The following is a 26,426-nucleotide window of genomic DNA, read 5'->3' as shown; positions in this document are numbered from 1 at the left end:
GGATCATTGGGTGGAAGGAGAGGCTTCTTGCATTCATTTGCATATAACTGAAAACTCCAGGTGACATAAATGAGGCCAGCACAGAGTCTGTGACTACCATAATAAGAGTGACATTATTATTGGATTTAGACCCTCTGGCTTCCTCTGCCAAGTATCCTTGGAAGAAATTTGGGCACACACACTCACGTAACCTTTGCAATAATCCTAGGAGGCAAGTACATGACTGCCCCCATTTGACAGATTAATGCACAAAACTGAGGCACAGAGGGGTTAGGTCCCTGGCCCAAGGCTACACAGTAAATGCTGAAAGATGTCTTTTGAGAGGTGTTGACCCATGAAGCGATGAAGCTGCTGTGGACAGAGGAATTCCTCAAGCCACATTCCCCTGGGACGCTGGACAAGGTGATTTATTTCTGAGATTAGCCTGTATATACGTTGATGGTATTTCTCCAGCCATAGGAGGGTAGGCTTTTCAGACTAGTCTCTTACCCACCCAGCATGCTGGATGTAAAGGGAGAAGCCCTCTGAACATGCAGGACTGATTTCTGAACTGATATCTTACACGGGCCCTGGAAGAACACAGGGTTGGCATCACCCTGAGGAGCCTTCCCAAACTGGGCTCTCTGTGCCAAAGTAGGATGGATGTGGGTGCAGCACTCTGTGAGGAGTAAGGGGGTGCTGGGTCCCACCAGCTCCCAGGGGGTGCTTGCCATGCCCTTGTGCCCTCTGGAACTGCCACCTGATGGTAGGTGACTCCCTCACCTGGTTGCTGGACAGCAGCAGGTGCCCCAAGGGCACTGTGACCCGTTCTTGAAGCTGGAGTAGTTCTGAGACGACTTGAGACGGGCCATGGAGCTGCTGGGGACATGCCCGTGTCCGGCCCGTGATGTTCAGTCACTGCCTGCAAGTCTGAAAGCCACAAAGGACAAAGGAAAACTGTAGTAATCAATCAGAAACAGGAATTCCTAAAACATAGCATCCAGGCCCAGTTACGTTAGGGGTCAGGGGTCTTTAAGGAAAGTAAGGATTCAGGGGATGACCTGTTTGCTATCAGGCTGTGCTACTTCTTCCTGCCCAGCTTTGGTCTCAGTGGGTCTCCACGCCCTTAACTAGAAACGGGAAGCAAAGGAGGTGAGGCTCTGACTACCATGGAGAGTCCAACAAGGGCAGGTCACATCCCTCTCGGGCCCTGAGCTTCCTGCGTTTAAGATGGGGCCATGCTGTTCATGAAGCCCACCACATGGGGTTGGATGAAATATGACATCACAGGAGTAGTAACTGAGGACCTTAAGGACCTCATTAAACCAGCCCATGTGCTTCAGTACTCCGTAACTGTTTGCTCTGAAACACTCGGCCAGAACAGCAAGTCATGCATGGCCACACCGGAAACAGGTGCTTGTGGGCAAGTGATTGGCAGGCCACAGGCGGGGTGTAACATCTCTTGCCATCTGCACATTCAGATGACTGTTAGGGGAGGACAGTGTGCTTTTCTCAAGAAAGGTAACTTGATGGCAATGATCCAGAACCTCACCGTGTAGTCCCAGGATCAGCAGCATCATCGTCACCTGGGAAGTTGAGCAAATGCGGAGTCTTGCAGCTGTCTGTGGTTGTGTGCTGTATGACAAAGGTGGTGTTGGGAGAACACACCAATGGCCTCTCTTCACCCCTCAAAACGGTGCCCTTGCTGGGTAACCAGAATGCATGCATCCTCTATCTAAAATGTCTGTGGGAGGAAGATAAGGTTACAGACTAGAATAAGAACACAATTGTCTTTTTAATTCAGAGTTCAGATTCATGGATTAAGAGCCTCGATTAGGAAAGATTAAGATGTATTCAGAAAGTTTTCCTGGCTATGCAGATTGGTTTCCGTTAGGTTTATTTGTTAATTTTATTTCTTTCTCGATTGTTTGAGCTTTCTTTCTCATGACCTCTTCTTTTTGTGCATTAATCTAGTTGGTGATATTAGTTTTGGGTCATGTCGTTGGGGTCTTTTGTCCCTTTCTCCCCCTGCCCCCACCTGCAAAGCCAGTTCTGTGTATCTCTTCCCAACTTCATACTCAGTGATAGATTCAGCCACATGGTAGCTCGAAGCTGGCCACAGTGGAAGTACTGCACCATGAAAACTGGCAAAGCCCAGAAATCAGGGGTGGTTGTTGTTGTTTTTTTATTTTATTTTTTTCCCCACGGAAACCCAGTTGTAAGCATTTAGCAGCACATCACTGGCTGGGCCTTTTTTCCATCACACGTCAACATGATAGGCAGGTGTGGCTGGCTTCCAGTTCGGCAGAAACACATTTTCTTAATTTTCCTGATGGTGACAGGCGGATTAATGGTTTTGATGTAGGTGTTCGCCAGTTTTCCCTGCACAAGTCTTCAGACTCGTTCTTTTCTCTCATGCCTTTGGAGCATTCCCAGTCTTCCCACAATGGAAACAGAGCCTTGTCCATTTCAGCAGCATCAGTCTCTGATTGCCATCTCTTGAGGACCAAAGGAGGAGAGATCTGGACAGACTGTGCCCTCAGCAAATGGGTTCCTCTCCCCCTTCGCAGCTGGTATGGACAGACTGAGGGTTAGCTCCTAGGTCACCTCCTCTAGGAAGCCTTTCAGACTCCTTCAGAGTTAAAGACTCGTCCTCTGTATTTCCATGATTCTCTGTGCATAAGCCTATCCGCTCCTATTACGATGACTGTGATTTCTTTATCCACGTTCCTTCCTTCACTTTGAGTTTTTTGGCCTGGGGTTGTTCGTATTTGTTCTCTAAGATTTCCAGTAAATGCTTCCTGAATTGGGTGGAAGCCTTTTGGTTCAGCATGAGGTACACATATACTTCTCAGAATTGGGCTTTAATCACTTAAGAGCTTTCAAGCACACAGATATCCAGGTCTCCCCTACTGAGTTTCCTTTTCAAGCCCACTTTGAGAATCCCGCCTTAGCAGAACCACCTGTATACAAGTGTGTCCCGGCACAGCCCAGCCGTGTCCAGGCCAGAGCATGCTGGCCCACGGCTCAGCTCTTTGAAGAGGTGCGGTCAGACCATCCACTAGTCTGCCCACAGACGGCCCCACTTCTGCACACCCCTCCACTTTTGGGGGTGTTTGTCCAGCAAACCCACCTTCCACCCTTGAGACCCATCAGCTTCCTCTCTTCTCCACCCTTTGGCCTCTGGGAAAGATCTTTCCTGTTCAAGCCTGGGCAGGTCCCTCTTGGCTCATGGCTGACCCTGCCTTCCTGGCAACCTCTGTCCTCCCAGGCCCGCCCATAAACTCCTGGGCTCTGACCACAAAACATTTCTGACCAGCTTTTTCTCTTTTTTTCACAGTTGGGACTGGCCTGTTGCTTTTCAGTCTCTTTACTCCCACACATATTCGCAGCCTCAACCATGTGGACAGATGGGCCATTCTCATTCAGCCAAGCCACAGCTGCCTGACTTCCCTGTCCACACATGAGCACACAGTCTCACACACACGCATGCACGCTTTCACGAGAAAGCCCACCTAGCTCTTCACAGCTCCGCAGACACTGCCGTATGTTGGAAAGAGAATGTAGATCTCAGAGGCTGGGCCCGGGTATGCACCCTGGCTCTCTCATTGCCAGCCAAGTGACAGAGTGTATGAAAAGTCAGTCACCCCCCCCTCTTCATTTTTTCCCTCTTTCTGTTGTTAAGTGAGAATGCTGCTAACCTCTCAAAGTTGAGAATGAAAAAGTAATGATATATTAAAAAGTTGTGAGTGTACTACTTGGCATTTGGTAGGTAAATAGCACTTTCTTTGATTGGTCACCTGGTGTCATCAACTAGAAAGATCCTCCCCCTGTTGCCTTGGTCTTGTTCTAAAAGCACAGCAGAGGTGGGGTAGGGGAGGTGTGAAGCCAAACGCATTGTTTTTTTCTCAATTGGAAACCTGTAGCCTAAATTAAAGGCAGTTGTGAGTAGTATGGAAGCCCATTCAAAGAACACTTGTAGTGGTTATTTTGTTTACCTTCTTTGAGCTTACAATCCAGAGGGTGAGCTGAAAGGTCCTTCTTTGAAAGGAAAGGGAAATGCAGATGAGTAGGTCAAGAGTAAGAGCTGGAAGGAGAGAGGCAGGGACCCTCTTCTTCCTTCTGAGGCTGCATACCCCCAGCCTGACAGCCCTCCACTGCTGTGGACACTGTCAGATGCCCCTGAGGCCATCTTCATCCCTCTCCCTGGAACTCCTTCTAGTTCATCTGTGCTCCCTGTGAAATTTGCTGCCCGAACGGACCACGAGGTAACAGGGAAAGCACTTTTAGCTGATGCAGTTGGTGTGGTGGTTGGAGAGTTAATTGAAAAAATCAATTAAAAAGAACCAAAGAAAATCACATTCATATTTCGCACATTTTATTTTAATGTAAAATACATAACTACGCATACATTTGCCAATCTTTTAGAGTTTGAGGTCTACTCTTTGGAATTCATCTCTCTTGTGTAAACCACACCCAAAGTGTTGCTGTCACCGGTGTCCTGGGTCAGTTTCATGAAAGTCTAGGAAAGGGATCACACTGCAGAATCCTTGTTTCCCTGATTTTTTTTTCTTAGTCTTTTCCAGCCCGCACCACTTTTAATTCAGCCACAGTTGTTATTTTTAAGCAACCGCACTTTGTCACATCTCTTCAAGGTATTCTACTTAGCTTGCCGAAAAACAACTTCTTTCACCGTCCCCTTAAGAAATTTAAATGAAGACACATAATAATAATGATAATAAAGACACGTATTAATGATAGAGTCTCACTGACCTACAGAGGTCTGGTGACACATGGGACTCAGCCTGGTGTGGTCAGTTGCTGGGCTCGGGCCGGGGCGGGGGGGGGGGGCGGGCATGAGCAGCCTGGAGAGTAGCCTGCCACCCGTGAGCACGTGGTCTCCTGACAGCTGGACGTGGGTTTCTGCTAGTCTAGTGGGAGGAGGGAGCAGCTGTGGGGAAGCCATGACAGGTTTTGTCATGTCAGGTGGCATGGACTCAGCTCTCCCCGTCCACTCCCTATGTAGTCAGTCTGTTGTTGAAGAGGTGAAGTATGTTGAAAGATGAAGTTCATCTCATCCTATTCTGCCCATTTTTCCACCCTGTGGAGACATTTTTGATCATGACTATATCACCATGCATTTGGGGAGAATCATATCAGCTTTGGCTTCTCTGAAGGTTTCGTATGTACGATGGCTCCCTTTTAGTCCAATGTCAAACACGCTAGGTAGAGGACATGGTCCTTAGGCATGTTGGGAGCATCTGTCCTCTAGCCTCTAACACAACACCAACCCCTTGGCAGAGGTTTCAGATGGTTCTATTGTTCCCCCTAACCTGTCACCATCACCCCTAAAAGAATCACGGGTGGCTCAGGGAGATGCATTTCCATAACTGACATCCACTCTGGGGAATGGCCCCAACCCTGTCCCCCAACACACAGGTCCCACTTGTTCTCCACAAACGTCTATATTCTGTAGGCTGCTGGGGACCCAACTTTTGTTTCTAGGGGCTCCTAACTATCTCTTCAACAATCCACACAGGATTTTCCAGGGAGTAACATCAATTTCTAGGGTATCTAAAGTCCACCACCTTCTGCTATGACAAGGGAGCCAATATTTATTCTTATTAAACCATCTGGCATTCTTTTCATTGCCACAGTTTCTCTAGGATAATTGTTTGGTTCTGAGATCATAGCCTTGAGTGCCAAAGACAGCAGTTCTCGGTCTTTTTCCTGTGATTCAGAAGATTTTCCCGTGAAAGATCACTGCCGTGAATGACCAGGACTGAAGACATAACCGTCCCCACTCCCCCACTTTCCATCTCCATTCCCCCCTCCCCTTCTCCTGCCTACCACCAGAACATCACTCCACCCTTGTCCAACCCAGAGCAAATCACAGCATAGAGGAGGCCTGTGAGGTGCTCAGGACAACCCTGAGTCTGTTTTAGCAGCTCTGGGTACTTTGACTTTGATCTGATTCCTTGTGTCCCACCTCAGTTTTGATAGGCACACATGAGTGTGCTATTATGACTGAACACCTTTTCCTTAAACGTCATCTAATTATGCTTGATGAATTTTAAGTTCCTCATTCAAAAATTTGAGGTTTGCTTTGGAGAGCAGGTTGCTAATCTCTATTAAAAATGTGAAATGGGGGCGCCTGGGTGGCTCAGTGGGTTAAGCCGCTGCCTTCGGGTCAGGTCATGATCTCAGAGTCCTGGGATCAAGTCCCGCATCGGGCTCTCTGCTCAGCAGAGAGCCTGCTTCCCTCTCTCTCTCTGCCTGCCTCTCCATCTACTTGTGATTTCTCTCTGTCAAATAAATAAAATCTTTAAAAAAATAAAAATAAAAAAAAATGTGAAATGCCCACTCCTACCCATGACTCAGCAAGCCCATGCTTCCCATGCATCCCCCTCTTCTAGTAAAACGTGCACCTTTGTTCATAAGAAGCCATGCACAAGGACATTATCTCAGCATGATTAGAGTGACAGAAAAAAGGAAGCAATGTTCATGTTCATAAGTCGGGGAATGATTAAATAAAGGAAGATACATCCTTAGTACGGATGCAGTCATTCCATATAAACTGACAGGAAAGGGACTCCAAGAAATGTTAAGTGAAAAGACAAGATGCAGAATGAGGCTATGATGGTTCATTTTATGTGTTACCCTGACTAGGCTGTGGTGCCTGGTTGTTTGATCAAGTACCAGTTTGATGTTGCACCGGAGGGAGTTTTTAGGTATGATTATTTAAATCCATATGAACAGACGTTGAGTAAAGCGGATTGCTTATCCTTCATGATGGGGGTGGGCCTCATCTAATCAGTTGAGGGCCCACCCCCACAGACTTTGGACTTGCTAACCCCTACAATCACAGGAGACAATTCCTCAAAAAAAAATTCAATCTCTCCCTCCCCTGCCTCTAATATGCATACAGGTCTTCCCCACTATCAGAAACCAGAGCACTCCTACGAAACCTCTTATAAGCCTGATGTCAAACAAAGAAGCAATTACTATTCATTTCTGTGGAAAATTTTTGAGCATTCTCAGACCCACAAAATAACCTTTCTCAGGCTTCTCTGATACTTGAGGTCACAGGTGCTCACAGACACAGGTCAAAGCTCAGGCGGCTTAATGCGGAAGAGCCGTGTGGTTCCTTGGGAAGGAGCTTGGTGGGGCTGTCCCTGTACAGAACTGCAGCTGCGCCTGCATGAGCTTGCTGCCAGCCAGCCACTGGAGGCTAGTTTCAACTATGACCTTTTTTCTTTTTTCACAAAAGCAAAGCAAAAATCCTCATCAGATTTTTTTTTTTTTCCAGTTAGCAAAAACAGGTACTAATGTAGGTCTTCTGTAAAAGCGAAGAGGTAAAATGTGAACTTTTCAAAAGCAGGGGTGGGGGGCACCTGTATCGGTGTATTTCTCTGTCTCTATCTTTCTCTCTTTCTCATAAGTCCTCCTGGTTCTGTTCCTCAGGACAAGCCTGACTAACACAGATTGAGAAAGTGCGATGCCCTTCATGGGGAATACGCTTCCCAGAACCGCAGGATCCATTTGCTGTGGGCATCCGTAAAAGGAAAAAAGCTTGAAAGGGCACCTGTCAACCCTGTAGGAGTGCTTCTGTGGGACTCGGAATGGAGGAGTAGGAGGCAGCTTTATCTATTAACGTTTTCATTTTTCTGTAGAGAACTATTCATTTTACTCGGATAATTAAAAGTTACATTTTAAAAGATAACTGGTGATGTCTCACCACCTCCTTTCTTCTCTTGGCTTTAGATATATTTGTTTTCTCCTTGTAGATAAGGAAGCAAAATGAGGGTTGAATAATTCCACTTTCTCTTATCATCAACACTTTGTACAACGTCTTGCTTGGAACAGAGCTTTGAAAGGTGTGTGTCTGCGTCTACGTGTATGCAGTCACGTCTGCCCGGTCTCGTTCTGGGCTTAACCTTTGTCCTTTACTGGGTTTGCCTCACTTTGGTCCCCACCCCTGGAGGGTCAGGTAGCTCCCTTCTGTCCTCGTAAATCCATTTTCATTACTGTGCACAAGCTCTTGGTTTCCTTAGGTGCCTAGAACTTTTATCCTAGAGGGACTCTGTGACCTAGAGTCAGCTTCCCCTCAGATGTTTCTCACCACGGGGCCATATTAAATTTCTCTGAGCTTCTGACATCCTTTTTCTTCTTGTCCCCGGATAGGGTCTCTGGTGTTCTTGGCTATTAGGAACTTGGCAGAGGACAGCTTAGTTTATAGGGTCTGTGTTCCCCCACGTAAGTCACTCCTCTTTCCAAAATGATGGAGATCATGTTTAAAACCAGTGATCCCTTAAAGCCATAATCAGGTCATGGAGTCCTGACTTCTGATCTGAGTCTTAGGCCCTTTGCTGGGTGAGTGGAGACCTGGATGGCTGTCTGTCTTCTTTTCCAGGCAAAGTTTTCCCTCTGCCTCTTTCTAGGCAACAGTGGCTTAACTTGAGGGTCCTGAAATGCCATGTGGATTGTGGCAGCAACAGCAAGATACTCACAATGGGCTTTGGAATGAGAACCAGCCCTTCAGCTTCCTCACGGGATGGCTGGCACTTGGTGGAAGATTATGTAAGAGAAAAAAAAAATTGGGGCGCCTGGGTGGCTCAGTTGGTTAAGCGGTTGCCTTCTGCTCAGGTCACGATCCCAGGGTCTTGGGATTAAGTCCCATATTGGACTCCCTGCTCAATGGGAAGTCAGTTTCTCCCTCTCCCTCTGCTTCTCCCCCTGCTTGTGCTTGCTCTTTCATGTCCTCTCTCTCAAATAAATCTTTTTTTAAAAAAATTGAGGCGAAGAGGTTTAGTGCATACAAAACAGAGAACTCCCAGGGAATTAGGAAACCCCAGAGGGTCAGAGAGAGGGATCTGCTCTTTGCTGACCTGGAACAAGAATGCAAAGGGGTGTTTGCTCAGGCTCCTGCCCTATAGGAGCATACAGGTGGGCAGAAGACTTCGTTCGGAGTAGCAAGGCCCTCAGTGCTGGATGGTACCCTGCTGACCAGAGCGCCCTGGGAAAGTAGAGACCGACCAAGGTCTGCTGGACACAGTGGGCTCCACTGGAGTGCAGTAAGCCAGGGGCATTGGGAGGGGGGCTTTCTGCCGGTGGCAAGTGACAAGAGCAGAGGCAGACCAGAAGGAAAAGCATATCTATTCATTTTATTTTTCCAAATTAGAACATTAGTGGTTAATATCAGTGTTTTTCTAGATCCTCAGATCCCTTCTTTATCAATGTACTTTCACTTCCAGCAGCTCACGCCCATGTGTCTTTGCTGACTCATGCGCCAGGGCTGCTGGAGTCTGCTTTGTGCTCAGGCAAGGCAAACTAGAAGTGCCTGGGTGCTTGGATGCCCCTGAGATAATTCTTATCTGTGACTTAGGGAAGGGATATATGAAAGCCCAGCTCCCTTGTCTCAGGTTGGACACCTCTGAGTATAGCTGACCCCCCCAGAGCTTCCCAAAGCTACTACTGTTCAGGGGATGTTGCATAAACCCGTGTCCTTGCTTGGCTTCAGCCTTATGTCCGCCTCCCCCCACCCCCTCAGTGCCTTATAATAAGCTACTTACATGTAAATCCTCCTCTCAGGGTCTGTTTCTGGGGAAACTGGCCCAAGATAGAATATGTCTGTTAAAAAAATTCATGTGATAGTGTGAATTATGTTGCAAATTGAGATAAAAAATTATTGTGGGTTTTATAATAATTTTAAACACAACTCTTAACAATCCCAAAGTGTATATAATAAAAAAGTGAATCTTCCTACCCACTCTGGCCCTCCATTCCCTAGTTGCCCTCTGGGAGCTCCTCCTGGAGACGAGCAGAGATGGGTGACCCACACAGACATACCTGCGAGGAAGGCTGGACGTTGCTCTCCAAATGTACCAGCTTCTAAGCCCCGGGCCTGTAAACATTACCTTCTTTGGAAAGAGGATTTTGGTAGCTATGATTGAGATGGGGCGATTAGCCTGGGTTATGTGGACGGGTCCTAAACACAGTCACACACAGCCTTCTAAGAGGGAAGCAGACGGATATTTTCCACACACAGAGAAGACGTGAAGGCAGAGTAGGAAGAGAATTGCAAATGCTGCTTGGGAAGAGGTTCTGCAGAAAACTCTGTATTCCTACTCTGTGGGCCAGGCAAGAGCCTGGCTTTGCAGTGGGCTGAAGGGGGTCATGGTGGGGATCTCATCAGATAGCCGTGAGTCCAGACAGTTGGCCCTGAAGTGGCATGTTGTTGGGAGAGATAGACTGGAATGGAGGGAAGGTAGACACTTGGGGGAGAGGTCCGAAGATCAGAGAATAAGGGTGGCAGTCATGGTGTTGTCCAGGAAGCTTTCCGTGTCAACAGCTGAACATCCAACTAGAAATGGCTTAAACAGTAGGGACTTTTCTTCTTATCTCACAGAGCGGGAAGTCTGGAGGAACGTGAGGTGGCTGCAGAGTCAGCTTTTTTTGATGGCTTAAGGAAATCACAGAGGACCCAGGTGCTCAACCTTTCTGCATTCTGGTCCTCAGCTTGCCTAGTAGGTCTCTCTTTGGTATGCTAGGCCCAAGGTGGCTGCAGCAGCTCCAAGCATCTCATGTGAAGAACAGGGCATTTCCTGCTATGTGCCTTTTTTTTTTTTTTTTTTTTTTTTTTTTTTTTTTTTTAGCAAGTAGAACTATTCCCAGAAACTCTCAAGCAGAGTTTTTTTGGATCCCCTTGACTAGGGCTTGGGTCACAGACCCACATCATTGTCAAGGAAATGGTATACTTCCTGTACAAAATTTAGTTCTGCAAGTTAAGTTAGACATTTTAAAACATTTATTCCACAAATAAATATTGAGTTCCTACTGTGTGTCAGCCACTGTGAAAAAATGATAAATGGAGGGAACTGGGGCAGGAAGGATTGATGTCTTTCACTAGAGAGTAGGAATACAGTCATTAAAAAATGAATTCTCACCCCCTGGCCTTTGCATGACCACAAAAAAAAAAAAAAAAATTTTCTCTTCATTGTGATAAGTCCTGAGGGTAGTGAAAGGCACTAAGTCACCAGGACCCTTGTGGAGCTGGTGAGAGGAGACCATGGGGCAGGGTGATTTCAGAGCTTTGCTGCAGAGGAAAAGATGGTGAAAGTAGGCAGCACATTTCCAGAATTTTGTAACAAATGCATTTAAAAAACAACAACAGTATGCTTTAAAACCTTCACTGTATGCTACAGAACAACAAGAAGGAAGCAGCCTTCAATGTGATTATGATAGGCTTGCTCTCTAGATTTCCCTGGGGGTTTGACATGGTGGAAGCTAATTCTGTAAGAGTGTTGAACTCATGCACACAAAATTACTGTCTTACTGTTTCTTCGGGTCAGAATCCAGCGGGGGGCTCAGCTGCTTCCTCTGCGGAGGGTCTCACAAGGCTGAAACTGGTTGTTGGCAGGTCTCTGTTCCTTACAGTGGGCTGTGGGGCAAGAATCTCCTCCTAAGCTCATTCAGGTTGTTGGCCAAATTCAGTTCCTTGTGGTTGTAAGACTAAGGTCTTTGATTCTTTGCTGGCTGCCAGCCAAGGGCTGGTCTTTGCTCCTAGGGACTGCTGCATTTCTTCTCATGCTTTCCCTGTGGCCCCCTGTAAGAACTTTTTAGGTGAATAGACAGTCTGCAAACAGCAGATGAGGAAGGTGAGATGGTTCTCCAAGAAGAACTCAGTGTATTAGAGGATTGGAAGGCGTTCTTGTAGTTAAGTGAACCTTCATTGCCACTTCTTGGAATTTGTCCTTTTTGAAATTCACTAAGAAGTTTAATAAAACTAAATAAAAAAGGGATGGATTGTGACTAGTTGAGAGGATATACTCAGCAAAGATGTGCTTTCATTGGAGGGAGGTCTTTGCTCTTGAGGCCTGTGATGCCATCTTGTGCATTGGCCTCTTTGCTTTTTCAATGGCTTGTGTAGAGATTTAGAAGGTGATGGCCTGTGGCTAAAGACCCAAAACTGGGAAGCCATAGAGGATCTAAAGAACACGGATACTCTTGGGCTCTACAAAGACCTTCCCGCTGAGCATGGGAAAAAGAGGATGAAGGGTACGTTCGAGAGTGGAGAGTGGGGAGGATTCTGGACAACCCACCCATGCCAGTCATGTCAACAGGATGGCTTTTTCTGAATCTCTGTTTCTACACGTTGAGTTTCTAATTTAGATTACAGTTGGTGTTTGTGGAAAATGCCCCATTACTTTAAAAAAAAAAAAGTAGGGGGGAAAGAAGAGAAAAAAAAAACAAAAACAAGAAACCTTGAAAATTGGGGTGCCTGGGTGGCTCAGTGGGTTAAGCCGCTGCCTTCGGCTCGGGTCATGATCTCAGGGTCCTGGGATCGGGTCCCGCATCGGGCTCTCTGCTCAGCGGGGAGCCTGTTTCCTCCTCTCTCTCTCTGCCTGCCTCTCTGCCTACTTGTGATCTCTCTGTGTCAAATAAATAAATAAAATCTTAAAAAAAAAAAAAAAAAAAAACCTTGAAAATTACTTACCTAATCCAGCTTCTGGCTTGAGTAGGTTTCCCTGACTTCTTAATTCCCTTCTAATATCATTATCTCTTAATTTATCAATGTTGGATCAAGGCCAGCCCAATAAAATGTAATGGGGATACATTTAAGTATAAAAAAAAAATTAGTTGCCTATAAGTTAAAAAAAATCAATAATGTAGAAGGGAGAATACCTGATTTGACAGCAATTCTAATGAAAAGGAATTTAATATAGGCCAACAGTATACCGACTACTCCCCTCCAAATGCTCCAGGTGCCTTGGGCTATGACAAAGTGGGATTTATGAGATCATACCCTGTGTCACTTTGTCCCCTCATTGTATTCTCTGCTTTCCTCTGCTGAATCCCTTTTCCATCTCAAGTCTTCACCTTAGGGATCCTCATCCACCCTGGACCAGCTCTTTGTAGAATCATCTTTGATACCATTAGCGGGATTTGCTCTCCCTTTCTTTTGACACTTAACACATTCCACCTTACTCTAGAGTTATTTAATTTTTAAAATGGCTGTGCAAACTCCATGACAAGCCATTCAGCTAACCATTATGATAGTCATGCTCCCCGCTCCCAAATTAATTTCTCTTGTGTCACAAGTTTTCTGCAAACATTGGTTGAATAAACAAAGAACAGCATCAGGTTACTACTACTTACAAAAGAAAACTGGTCACATTTATGAAAATGCCCACAGGAGGTACTTATCCTTCTGTTCTTCAGTCTGGTACTGGCTGACTTAGACTCTGATGTCCCACCACAAGCACCATATTTGACGAGAAATGCAGAGAGACTATGGGGGCGCAGAAGAGGGAGATGGGGATGGAGGGTGCACTTGGAAATGGTTGAAACAGTTGGGCATATTCATCTTGAAAGAGGGAAAAACAGGCAGTCAGGTAGTTGACTCCCCAAGTTTGAAAGGCTGACCTCTCATAAAGGAGGGTGATTCTGTTTCCCTTAGTGGCAGGGAAATAACCAGGTCCCTTTGGAGAGCCCCTGTGGAACCATTTGGCGGTGGAGGTGGCTGGGGCCTATGGCTGTCAACAAGCAAGGATCAGCGTGATTCAGATGTTCTGTCACTAAGTGGGCCTCCTCCTCTTGGCAGAAAGCACTAGAGAAGTGGTTCCAAATCTTATTGATCCTCACAATCACCTGGGGACTTTAACATACACATTCCCAGGCACCACCCCTAAAGACTCAGTGTCAGTAGGTCTGGAGGTGGAAATGAGGGATCTACAAGGGAAACAGTCCACTAGCCCAAGAGCCACAGGACAGGAGGACCACGCTGTATTAATTTGAGAAAGAGAAGGCAGAGCGAGCAGGAGAGAACATGAATGGGGGGAGGGGCAGAGACAGAGGGAAAAGCAGGATCCTTGCTGAGCAGGGAGTCCCAATGGGGCTCAATCCCAGAACCCTGAGATCATGACCTGAGCTGAAGGCAGACTCTTAACCAATGGAGCCACCCAGGAACCCATGGCCCATTGCTTTTAGGTAGTGGTCTCTCTGGAGCAGAATTCTTAACATCCTCTTCAGCTGAGGTAGAAGGGGGTATCTCTTTGCTTACATCACTTGGAAAACTGATTGAGAAAGCTCAGGAGATAGTCTAACGAGGCCAAGAGGTCTGTTCTTTTTACAAAAGAGATGCATGGAGAGTTCCTCTAATGTCAATAATTAATAGTTGACATGTGACCCAGCAGTTCCACTCTTAGTCAAATATCCGAGAGAAATGAAAACATATGTCCAAAAACTTATTCATGAGTCTTCATAGCCCTGTTATTCATAATATCCAGAAGGTGGAGACAATCTGTATCGCCAGCAAGTGCTGAATAAATAAGCAAAATGCGATATACCCGTACAATGGAATGTTGCTTTACAATCTATGTGAACTGTCCAGAGTAGGCAAATCTATAGAAACACAAAGTAGATTGGTGGCTGCCGTGAGGTGGGGAGAAGGAAAAGGACTGCTAACAGGTACGATAAATTCTGGGGAGTGATGAAAATGTTCCAAATTTAGACTGTGGTGATGGTTGCACCATTCTGTGAATATATTAAAAACTGTTGAATTGAAGACTGAGTAGGTGAATATTTAGATATTTCAATTATATCTCAATAAAGATGTTTTTTTTTAAAGTGGTGCTTATAATTGAAGGCATTTTAGAAAATGCAAATAAGGAAAAGAAAGCAAAGACCCTACTATCATCATCACTGAGAAAGGAGCCACGTAACAATGTAACATCTTGGTATATTTTCTTCTAGTATACATTCTGTCTATATTTGCATATTTAGGATCATACTGTTCATACTGTTTCTACTTCATCCATATAAATGGCTGTAAAGTATTTCTAGGTGTGAAAAATCATATTTTAATTTACTTCATTAGTTTTCTGTCGGTGGATTTTAGGGGATTTCCATTTTCTTGTGCTTGTAAACCATGAATATTTTTTTAAGAGAGGGAGAGAGAAGAGCAGGGGGAGAAGGAGAAAGAGAGAATCCTAAACAGGCTCCACATCCAGCGTGGTGCCTGTTGCAGAACTCGATCTCACAACCCTGAAATCATGACCTGAGCCAAAATCAAGAGTCAGGCATTCAACCGACTGAGCCACCCAGGTGCCCCAACCGTGAATATTCTTTAACTTTTATCATTATACTTCACATTATTTTTTGATTTATAGGTCCATACTTCTTTAAGATAGCCAATTTTTATTTTTATCCCACTAAAACAAAAGTTACTTTTTATTTTACCTTGAAAGTTCTTGCTAGTGTTCAGAAGGGGACATTGGGCAAGAAGGTAAAGGTCAAGGCTCATCACAGAAGTACTGCCCCCCTCAGACTTGATTGGGCCAGGAGATTCTGTGGAGCCACCTTCCCCTATAGGGACAAAATACCTTTGAAAGAAGCAGATAGACTTGTCTCTATTAAATTGGCTGTTTTGTTTTCTAGTCTGTATCGGTTTTTGCTGTGTAGCAAACCATTCCAATCTTCATAGCTCCCAACAGCTATTTACTTAACTCGTGATTCTTTGGGTCTACTTAGGACCCAAAAGGTGCTCCACTCTGGAGCACCTTTGCTGATCTTTCCTGGGCTTTCTCATGCTTCAGCTGATATCTGGGTGGCCCAGAGTGGTCTCGCTCTTGTGGTCAGTGGTTGGCTGGCTATTGGCTGGGGCAATAACCCAGAAGGTTAGCCGGGCTTCTTCACACGATTCCAGTTACAGCGTTCCCAAGAGCCCCAGTGTGCTAGCTTATTTCATGCCTTGGTTTGCCTCACATTTGCTAATATACCATTGTCCAAAGAAAGTCACAAGCCCAAGTTCAGGTTCAAGAGCTGGGGAAATAAATGCTGTCTTCTGGTTAACAGGCAGCAACACGCTGCGTGGCACAGGTGTAGGGAACGGAAGCATTGGTGTGTGGCCAGTTAATAATTTACCAGGTAATTTTTGCTAAAACATCCAGTGGCCTTAATGGTTGGTGACCAGCATGTGACACTGTGCATTTAATTTTCATACAAGGATCTACTTCCAGCTTCCACATACAGAACACCCAGGAGAATGGTATCAAACCCTTCCGGCGGATTAACTGACATTTTTTAATGGTAAACTCATGTCTCATCAATGTTGAATGTGATTGACAGAAATTTTTATAAGACTTGGAGACTATAGGACAGCAACAGCAAAACCCACCCCAAAAATGCAGTGGCAGGTGCATTCATTCATGGACTCAGCAACTCTTCATTGAGCACTCACTTGAGCCAGACGCTTCCCCAGGTGCTTGGGATTGCTCAGCAATGGGATAAATAAAATCCTCTGTGGAGATTGCGTTCCTGTGAAGGAAAGGGCAATCAATAGGTAAACAAATCTGTGCCAAGTAATGATTAATAAGATGAAGTGAGAGGGCAGGAGACAGTGGGTGAGAGGGGGATTTTTTTAGAGGACACCAAGTAGAGTTGGCCAGTCTCTCTGAGATCATTTTCATTTTTTCGACTTTGTTTGGCTCTTCATCATCTCGTCCTCTGGTGAGTCATTGTGAAGATGCTGATGGGAACCCAAGAGAGCTGTTACAGGCTTTGGTGGATTTACCTCTAGGTTGTAGAGGAGCAGGGAGCCAGAGAGAATGGAAGGACTCATGGGCTTGGGGTACTGAACAGTCAGGGATCTGACGTGTCCTGAAGGCTGGATGTTTTTCTTGGATGCTCTATTACAAGTCCACTTACCAGGAGCAACGTCCTCAGAGGACATGCTGCAGGATTCGTGCAACATAATTTAGCCTGAGGGAGAAGGGAGCACAGAGAGACAGCTGGGTTGGAATCATGGTAACCATAGCAACTAGACGCTGACAATTGGGTCACCAGGAAGAGAAAATTGACTTTAGAGAGTATTGACCAAATGCCAAAGTGGGACTGTGGCACCTTGAATGCACCAGGTGGAGAAAGTCAGGGAGAGAAAATCTGTTGTGTTGAGCTTTGCACAGCATCAGGGTCTTACCCACTTTCTTTTCAGAGTGAACCCAAGGCCGATATAGCCCAACACACCAAGACACCCAGCTTTCTTTAACTCTGTTTGTTTGCACAGCAACAGTGGAATAATCCTTTCCTTCCCTTTCCTCTTCTGCTAAGATTCTTTTCATCTTTTAGGGGCCATCTTTTAGCCCTTTAGCTCCATCTTTTAGCCCTTTAGCTCCATCTTTTAACCCCCAGGGTTAGCATTTTGTTGATTATTGGTAAGGTGTCCTCTCTACTGTAGAGGAAGGTGGTAATTCTGATATAGTCTTAAAAGTTCTAGAGTTTTTTCGGGGCCTGGGTGGCTCAGTCAGTTAAGTGCCTGCCTCTTGATTTTACATCCAGATCATGATCTCGGGGTCTTGAGATCATGCCCCATGTAGGGCTCTGTGCTGGGGGTAGAGCCTGCTTAAGATTCTCTCTCCCTCTGCCCCTCCCCCTCAAAAAAATAAAATAATTTTTAAAAAAGTTCTAGGGTTTGGGGGCACCTGGGTGGCTCAGTCAATTAAGCATCTGCCTTCAGCTCAGGTTGTGATCCCAGGGTCCCGCATCAAGGTCTCTGTTCAGCGGGGGGGTCGGCTTGTCCCTCTGACCCTCCTTGCCACTTCATGCTCTCTCGCTCTCTCTCTCTCTCTCATTCTCTCTGAAATAAAATCTTTAAAAAAAAAAAAAAGTTCTAGGGTTTTTGCAGACAAACTTTCCAGTCCCCAAAACTCCTCAGTAAATACTTAAAATTATATCCTGTTATTATATCCAGGAAAGCACTTTTTAAATCCTCTTTTCCAGGTAGTTGATAAGGTGAAAAAAATTAAAAAGGTTAGAAAATGATCCTCCATCCACCTCAAATTGTCTAAAGAGGGAGTAATAAAGTGGCAAATCCTATTTACTCCCAGAAAGCCTAATTTCCTCGCTCATCAACGCAAGTGGGAGGGACTTGGCAAGTCCCTAGATAGAGAAAACGTTTTTTAATTGTTATCAAACAAAGCTGCTTCCAAGTCTGCTGGGGAGGACATGCTCGCCCCTGATGCATTCAGTATGTGTGTGAAATGTCAGCTTCTGGAGACGTAAGCCCCATGCTGTGACAGTATGAGGTCCCGCTGAGCAGCCAACAGGACATAGCGGCTCTGAGCTGCTTAACTGTTTGCACTCGGAACTGTGGCCGTGGATGTTCCCACTAATGCCCAAGTTTTGCCCAGGCGTCACCCCCTAACCTCAAAACATGCAGCCTCATCACCTCCAGCATAATCCCTGAGCCCTATAGTGTAACATGCCTCCTGGGATCTCGCCCCGAGGGGGCAGGGGCATGTCAGCAGACAGCTCCGATAGCGTGTATGGCCCGTCATCGCCTGCCACCCACCACCCCTTTCCCACCTTCAGAGAAACCCACACATACCAGGACCAGATCACCCTGCTCATCCTTGAATCCAGGAGAGTGTTATCTTGCCCGTGCAGGTGCGGTTTTCCTGCCAGCTTGGCGTGCATGGTTCTTTAGGAGAAGCCAGAGCGGCGTCTCAAGCAGGGCTGCTCTTCCCCAGTGGGGGTTTTTATCTCTCCCTCCCAGGGTAGCCGGGGTGGGACGGTTGGGGGAGGGGTGCTGTGCTGGGCCTTGTGATGGGTTATCAGCAACGAGGCTTCAGGGCTCTGGGTGTAAAGCGAGGTCACAGAGTGGCTGGCAGGGAGGAAGTGAGGGCAGGGTGTGCCAGCCTCGAGTGTGATGAAAAATATAAAACTCTGAATTCCATTCAGTCGCAGCTCTTAAGTTGGGTTTCTTTCAAGTTAGACCAGGTGACTCTCGTGATGGTCTTCCTTTGAGACATTTGCCTGAGCATCTGGCTCTTCCTAGAGTAATAAGAACAGGGCAGTTAGCTTCTTCTGTGGAATAAAACAGCTAATGCTTAGCAAATTAAAATAACAACCCTTTATTATTGCTAGTGAGTCCACAGATCAGCCAGGTGACGCTGCTGTTCTGGCCTAGGCTTGACTCATCCCACCCAGTCCCGCACATAGGCCTCAGCGGCCGCTCATAGGCCCAAAATGGCATCTCTCAGACGTCTGCCATCCTCTGCCTGGCCAGCCTGGGCTTGTCCTCAGAGCATCAGCGGGGCTCTCAGCATTGCTGAGAGCAAGTGGAAGCAGCAAGGGCCCTCAAGGCACAGGTTCAGAATTCCCATAAGGTCATACCTTATTCTGTGGTCATACCATATTCTGTGGGTCAGAGAAAATCACAAGGCCAGACTGGACTTAAGGAGTGGAGAAATGGACTCTCCCTCTTTATGCAGAGTTATGTTGTAAAGAGGCCTGGATACAGGGAGGCAATAATTGGGGCCATTTGTGCAAACAATGCATCTCAAACAGCAATAACGACGATCATTATTATTTTGTTGGGCTCTCAAAGTGCTCCAGAGCCAGTTACCTTTCTTGCATGGTGGAGAAAATCGGGCAAAGACGTGAATTAAGCAGCAGGGGTGGATAAAGAGTCTTGGGCTGGAAGACTCTCTACACCGCCTGCATTTCATCTGCCCTCTTTTCTACATCTGAGAACTAAGCTTTTTTTTTTTTTTTTTAACATATTCTCTTTGAACGTTCTGAAAGCCAAAGTTGTCTAAAATGAGACCGACTGCTTTCTTAGACTCTATTATGTTGGCCTAATTACATATCAGGAAAATGTTTTTCTGGGGCATTGTGTGTAAAACAAAGAGGAAAACAACATCTCCAGCCGGCCCCAGAGTCCTTGCCCCTCCCTCTGGCTGGCAGGGGCTGCATCCCGCGGGAGGCCCCGGGGAGGAGGGAAGATGAGGGCCTGGGAGGCAGGGCTGCTGCAGCCCCAGCTGGCCTCAGAGAGATTTGCCCAGAGAAAGCCAAGGGGCAAGTCGTTCCTTCCTCTGTCCTTCCCTCCAGCACATGGTGGCTTCCATCTGGTGGCGGAACCGAGTTAGTCTCCTCACAGCCCCCAGATCAGGATCTCCTGCTGCAGGAGAAGAGAATTCCTAAGAAGTCCTGGCCATGGTCTCCCAAGACCTCGCTGTCAACTGCAGAAATAATCCCTCGGGCTTTGGGTTTCTTGCCCTCTTGTGACATTTGATGGTGTGAGTCTTTCTCTTTAGACCTGTTTCCCACCCTGGCTACTCAAGGGCTGATTTCTGTCCTTCCAGTCTGTGTTTTCTTTATTCTTCCCTCACCTGCTTGCCAGGAGCTCCCTGAGCCTCCTTAGCCAAACTCGAGGCTCCTTGAGTTTGCGGCTACTGAGTGTTGGCTCTCCCCTCCATCTCTTTATTTTCATCTTACCTGTCCCTGTCTTTACCTGTGTATTAGGTTCCTACTGCTGCTGTGGGCTTCAGACAACAGGGATTTATTCTCTTACCATTTTGGAGGTCAGGAATCCAAAATGGGTTTTAAGGGATTGAAATCAAGGTGGTGGCAGAACTGCATTTTTTCTGGAGATAGTGGGAGGGAATCTGTTCCTTGACTTTTCTTTTTTTTTTTATTTTTTTTATTTTTTTTTAAATATTTTATTTATTGACAGAGAGAGAGAGATCACAAGTAGGCAGAGAGGCAAGCAGAGAGAGAGGAGGAAGCAGGCTCTCTGCTGAGAAGAGAGCCCGATGCGGGGCTTGATCCCAGGACCCTGAGATCATGACCTGAGCCGAAGGCAGAGGCTTAACCCACTGAGCCACCCAGGCGCCCCTGTTCCTTGACTTTTCAACTTGGAGAGACCATCCTGCTTGGGGCCAGTGACTCCGACCTCTGCTTCCATCCGCATACCTCCTTCCCTGACTGACTGACCCCGTTCCCCGACACCCCACCACCTGCTTCTCTCTTCAGAGGACCCTTTTGATGACATTGAGCCTGCCTGGATAATCTCTCCTTCTCAAGATCCTTAACTTCATCACATCTGCCAAATCTCGCTTATCATGAAAGATGACATGGGCCCAGGGTCCAGGGATTGAGGCGTAGACATATTTGTGGGAGTGGGTGAACATACTCTTTCTGCTGTAGGTCCCATCTCATCTAGCTGCCTCCTGGACACTGTTCCTTGAACTCAGCATGTCTAAAATGAATTCACTCCCTCATTGTCCTCCTTGTCCTGGTCACCTTTGTTCAGCACGTGATCAGCCAGTACCCAGGCCCCCAATCATCATGTGCATAAAACATAATTTAATTTAGCAAGCCTGATATTGATGGACACTTGGGTAATCTGTAGTGTTTTGCTATTGCAATCAGTTCTCCAGTGAATAACTTTGTACATTTGTCACTATGCATATATATAGAGAGAGATATAGATACAGATCAGTTCCCAGAAGTGAGATTGTTGTGTCAAAGGGTAAATGTATCTGCAATTTTGAGAGATACTGTCAGATTGTTCTCTATGAGGTTGAACCAATTTGCCTTCCTGCCAGCAGTGTCTGAGAATGCTCACTTCCCCACAGCCTTGTCAACAACGTGGTTGTCAAACTTCTGGGTTTTTCCCAATATGATAGATAGAAATTGAGATCTCAGTAGTTTTTAGTTTGCATTTCTCTTACTATGGGATGTGGTGTTTTTCTTTTTCTGTGCTTAATGGGCATCTGAATTTCCTTTTTTTGTGATTCTCTTCCTGTTTGTGTCCATTTTAAAACTTGGATTATTGGATATTTTTTAAATCAAATTTTAGGAGCTCTTCCCTTTTCATCTGTAATATGAGCTACAAATGTTTTCCCATCTTGTCTTTTGTCTTTTGACTTTACACAGCTTGTCTTTTGTCTTGCAGAAGACACCAAATTTATTATTTTTATGTCACCAAATTTATTATTTTTACTTTATGGTTTCCAGACTCTAAGTTAGTTAGAAAGGGCTTCCAGTTTAATTATTTTAATTAAAATTAAAATAATAAAGCTGTGTTCAGTGTGGGGAGTTGCACACAGGCATCTGTTTCTTCTGAAAAATCCCAGTGAAATGATACAAAAGGAATGATAGGAGGTAGGCATGGAGATAGATGCTACACTCAGTTCCATTGTTCATGGATTCTATATTTCCAAATCCTACTTGCTTAAATTTATTTGTAATCCCCAAATCTGTTCTCTTGTTGTTTTCACCATTACTTGCCGGCATATGCAGAGCGGCAAAAAATTTGAGTTGCCGACATTCTTGTTCCCGATTAAGGAGATGCTCTGCCTTTCTGGTTTAGCTTTCATACTATAAACAAGTGTCCTGTTTGCAGTCTACTTAGTGCCACACTTTTCACATACTGTTCACATATTGTTGATTTTGCTATTTAAAGTGGCTCCAAGTCTCATGCTGAAGTGTTGTCTGGTATTTCTAGGCATAAGAAGGCTACAGTGTGCCTTACAGAGCAAAGACACGTGTTAGGTAAGTTTTATTCAGGCTTGAGTTCTAGCGCTTTGGGCTGTATGTTCAAAAGGTAATGAATCAACAAAATATATTTTGAAAGGTGTCTTTAAACAAAAATGCACATAAAACAAGGTTCTGTATTGATCAGTTGATGAAGATGCTGTCAGCAGAAGCTCAAAGAAACCTAACCCTGTATTTCCTCTGCAGCATTGGCTCCAAGTGTTCAGTAATTCTTGTGGCAACATTATAGAACAGAATTCCCATGAATAATGAAAACTGACTGTAGGTAGGTAGGTAGGTAGGTAGCTAGATAGATAGATAGATAGGCAGGCAGGCATATAGATAGACAGGTAAGGTATCCACAAGAACAAAAACATTAGAAGAGAAAGTAGAAAAGAGGAATGATTTCAACACAGTTTTAGAAAAGGAAAGTAAATAGCAGATGCTAATTGGCCTAGTAAAGTACAGGAAGCTGTCACCTAACAGACAAGGAGCCATGTGAGAAAATGAGAAAAGCTCTGGTTTTCAAAGCAGAAATGACCATGGGACGGTGGGAAGTGAACTGCAAAGCTGACAACCGGGGCAGTGGTTTAAAGTCCTTATGTTATCATGGTAAGAGTCCTAGCTCCCGTCTCTGCAGCTTTGGGGTCTTAAAAATAAGGCTGCAGAAAAGTTAAAAAGGTAACAAAAAGGCTGAAAGAGAAAGGAAATCTTTCAGAAGGAAAATAAAAAGAGTTAAGTAAATGGGGAGGGGTAAAAACATGGGAATATCAGCCCTCCATTTTGACTTATAGAAGATCCAGAAAGAGAGAAAATGGAGAAAAGGAAAACTCTCCAGGGAAAATAAAAGAACACTTTTCAGAACTGAAGGACAAGAATCCTCAGATGGTGAGGTCATCAAGTGTATGACCCACCCCAAGGCACATTGTGAAATTCTGACACCTCAGGGGGAAAAATATCCTAAAAGCTTACAAAGCTCACGAGGTTGTAAAGTATTAGCAATCAAAAAAGATATCTCCGTAGCAGTGTGGATCTCTAGAAGCCAGTGGAGAAGTACTTGAAAAATCTCAAAGGAAAAGTAGGTTTCAGCCCAGACTTCTGTACCCAAACTGTTAGTTAAGGGTGAGAACAATGACACTTTTATTAACGCGCAGGTTCAAGTGACTTACAGAGCATTTGTTTCCCGGGAAGCCATGGGAGCACGCACTATAGCAATATGTAGAGGAAACCAAGAAAAAGAAAACACCAGCCTTAGATAGTAGTGGGAGAAGAACACAGCCATGGAAAGCGGCCAGACCAGGATTGGAGAAAGAGTGCACAGAGCTCCAGAAGTGATGTCTCTACTGGAGGAGGAAAACAAACAAACAAAAAAAGAACCAAAAAAAACCCCCAGAACTAATGTATTTAGGCACATGGGATATTTATCAGTGGGCATAGAATAGAGGTGTTGGAGAATACGGAATAAATTAGTGATGGGTTCACATACAACCAGACATGTGAAGAAGAAAAAAAAAATTGAGGACATGATTAACTCTATCATGTGAAAAAGAAGGCAGATCACAGTGCATTTCTTGACCCAGCATTGAGTAACATCTGCAAAGTTGTAATAACACAAACACTAACTTTTGATTTGATTAGAATTACTAGGACCATTTGGGGGCACTAAGAAAGAGGAAGTAAGAAATGTGTATGGGAATGTGAAGGCTTTATCTTCCGTGGTAGGAAACCAAAGGATATCTAAAATTGGTAAGTTAAGAAACAGTAGCATATGCATACCCAGCCAGTGAGTGTTGAGCATTAGTGTTTTGGCAGCAGGTTTTCAAAAGACATGACACATGCTTTTGCAGTTTTGTACCTTCACATGCCCTCTCCATGAAAGGCGAGGGCCCAACCCAGTGGCAGTCGAGAACAGGGGCAAACATTCCCCGTCACTGTTTTTTCAGGCATGGAGACCATCCCAGTGCTGGTCCCGCACACACTTCTCAGATATGGGAAATTAAATTTCTCTCTCCATTTACACAGTTGTGTAGAAGGAGCCAAGTCTTTTCTTTGAAACTGCTTTTCTCCCAGATTGCTTCCACAGATTGAAACAGGAGAAAAGAGAAGAGCAAACTGACATTCGGGATACAAACTCTCTCACTGGACCAGTGTGTTACCTCCTAATTACTTCCCTGAATGGAGGATCTTTAAAAATGATCAAAAGACAAAGGCATTTCTTAAGAAACTCTGCATGCTGTTGTCATGAGTTTTGGAGGGTAAGGGAAGGTTGTGTTGGATGTCTGTTTCCTTAGTTGATTTGCAACCACTGGAGAAATTATGGGGAACAAAGGGAAAAAAGAGCCATAAATACAAATGAATTCCTTTTACAGGAGTTGAAAAACCACAGGACATGCTCCATTTTTTTTTAGCACTCCAGGTGTGATCGGAGATTACGGATCCACACAGGAGAATGGAGAGTTAATTAAAATTTGTGCTCCTACTTCCAGAAAGAAATGTCTTTCCGTTTGATAAGCAGGCTGTCTTTGGAGTGCTGTTTGTGCTTTTCTGTCCTCACTGGAGTGTCACAGAAAAGCAGATCAAAGGGAGCCTCCATCCAGTTAGGTTTTCTACCACCTTTCTGAGCTAATGGACTTGAAAGCCTCTTCCCCTGACTGCTTGGGGCTCATGTCATATGCTAGAAACGTCGTCTGCGTACGGTATTGATAATACGTGAAGGGGCTTTGATAGATGCTTACGGAAAACCATATTAACCACTCATTAAATCAGGACCACCCCAAACCGTCAGGGCGGGGGAGTCTGACAGAGGGTTGCCGCCTCACCCCTTACCATTTGTATTTTACTTTTCCCCTCTCCACGTGAAGGCCGGATTACTACCACTACTCTCGAAAGCAGGGTTCTGTTTTTGTTGTGCTTTCTCTTGTCCTCCGAGTCTTTGTGCTTCTGCACCCTCTGGCTGACATCCCTTACCCTGAAGGGAAAAAACTGTTTGGGAGAAAACCTGCTGTCTTTCTCTTTAAGATAGTGACAAAACGAAATAAACATAGAGCAAAATAGAGACAGCCCAGGCTCACCCCATGTTAGCGGGCAGGTCAGGCTGCAGCGGGGGGCTGGCCATTGTCTCGCTGCTCTGGGTGCCCGCGGAGAAAATCCAGCCGGGCCGCAGCCACTAATAAAAGGACTCCATTCTGCCACTCAGGGCTTTGTGAGGCGCCAAAGCTTGTCCTAGTTGCCATGGCTACTGTCTGATTGTGGCGGGTTTGTCACAGTGCTTGATAAAGTGGGAAGGTTATTCTTGATAGGCCCAAGTAATCATAACCTCGCAAAGCTTGAGAGTGTGGCTTTAACACTTTTTTCCTCCTGTCTTGAAATCGGGAATTCAGGGATGGGGGTTGGGTTGTCGGGGAGAAAGCAGCCCCAGCAGGTGGTGAGGGCCGGGCCCAGCATGAAAGATACTGCCAGCTGGTGTGGATGGGAGTTCCTCTTGTGTCCAGGAGGCTGGGCAGAAAGGGGTGTCACTAGGGTCATCTGCCATCCCTGGGCCTGAGTGGGGGCTTCAGAGAAGGGGTCAGAATGGGGACCCTCCTGACCCATCTATCAAGTGATTATTCTTGTACCCCTCTCTCCTTTCCTCTTTTCCCTTTCTGCTCCTGCCTCTTTTATTAAGGGGCCTCCCTTTCTTCCCCCTCCTTCGCTTACCCGTCCTCCCCCTTTCCTCTCCCTTTCCTCACCCCAATTCCTTCACAGAACTGGGCCTTTCAGAGGCCTCTACTTTCCCTTCTCAAGTGGAGAAGGATGGAGAAGGTTAGCTCTGAGGTAACAGCTGATTGGATATGGCCACAGAATTAGACTCTTCTGTCATCAGAAGAGACCCGAGTTAAGGGGCACTTGGGGGACGCAGTGGGTTGAATGTCCGTCCAACTCTTGGTTTCAGCTTGGGTCGTGATCTCAGGATCATAAGGTGAAGCCCTGTGTCTGGCTCTGAGCTCCACTTGGAGTCTGCTTAAGACTCTCTCTCTCTCCTTCTGTCCTGCCCACCCCCCTCCAAATAAATAAATAAATACATCTTTAAAAAGAGAGACCTAATTGATTACCCAGGCAGTACTTCTGTAACTTGTACATCAGAACTA

The 26,426-nt window shown here is 45.6% G+C and overlaps 1 protein-coding gene and 1 long non-coding RNA gene across 4 annotated transcripts in view; one reads left to right on the top strand and one right to left on the bottom strand.

The window, feature by feature from the left end:
* The window catches only part of RFTN1 (raftlin, lipid raft linker 1), a 195,758-nt gene that overhangs the window by 157,866 nt on the left and 11,466 nt on the right, over positions 1-26,426 (top strand). The gene's annotated exons all lie outside the window — the stretch shown is intronic.
* On the bottom strand, positions 16,044-17,422 carry LOC309841741. Of its 2 annotated transcripts, none has more exons than XR_014299285.1 (2): positions 16,634-17,422; positions 16,044-16,296 (listed from the first exon to the last, which is right to left on the bottom strand). It is a non-coding gene; the product is annotated as an uncharacterized lncRNA (long non-coding RNA). The 2 variants fall into 2 exon arrangements; XR_014299286.1 differs by having other exon boundaries at positions 16,687-17,422.

This window comes from Mustela nivalis, assembly GCF_964662115.1.
Source record: "Mustela nivalis genome assembly, chromosome: 1".
Taxonomy (NCBI): domain Eukaryota; kingdom Metazoa; phylum Chordata; class Mammalia; order Carnivora; family Mustelidae; genus Mustela; species Mustela nivalis.
This window is presented reverse-complemented; position numbering and strand designations above follow the sequence as displayed.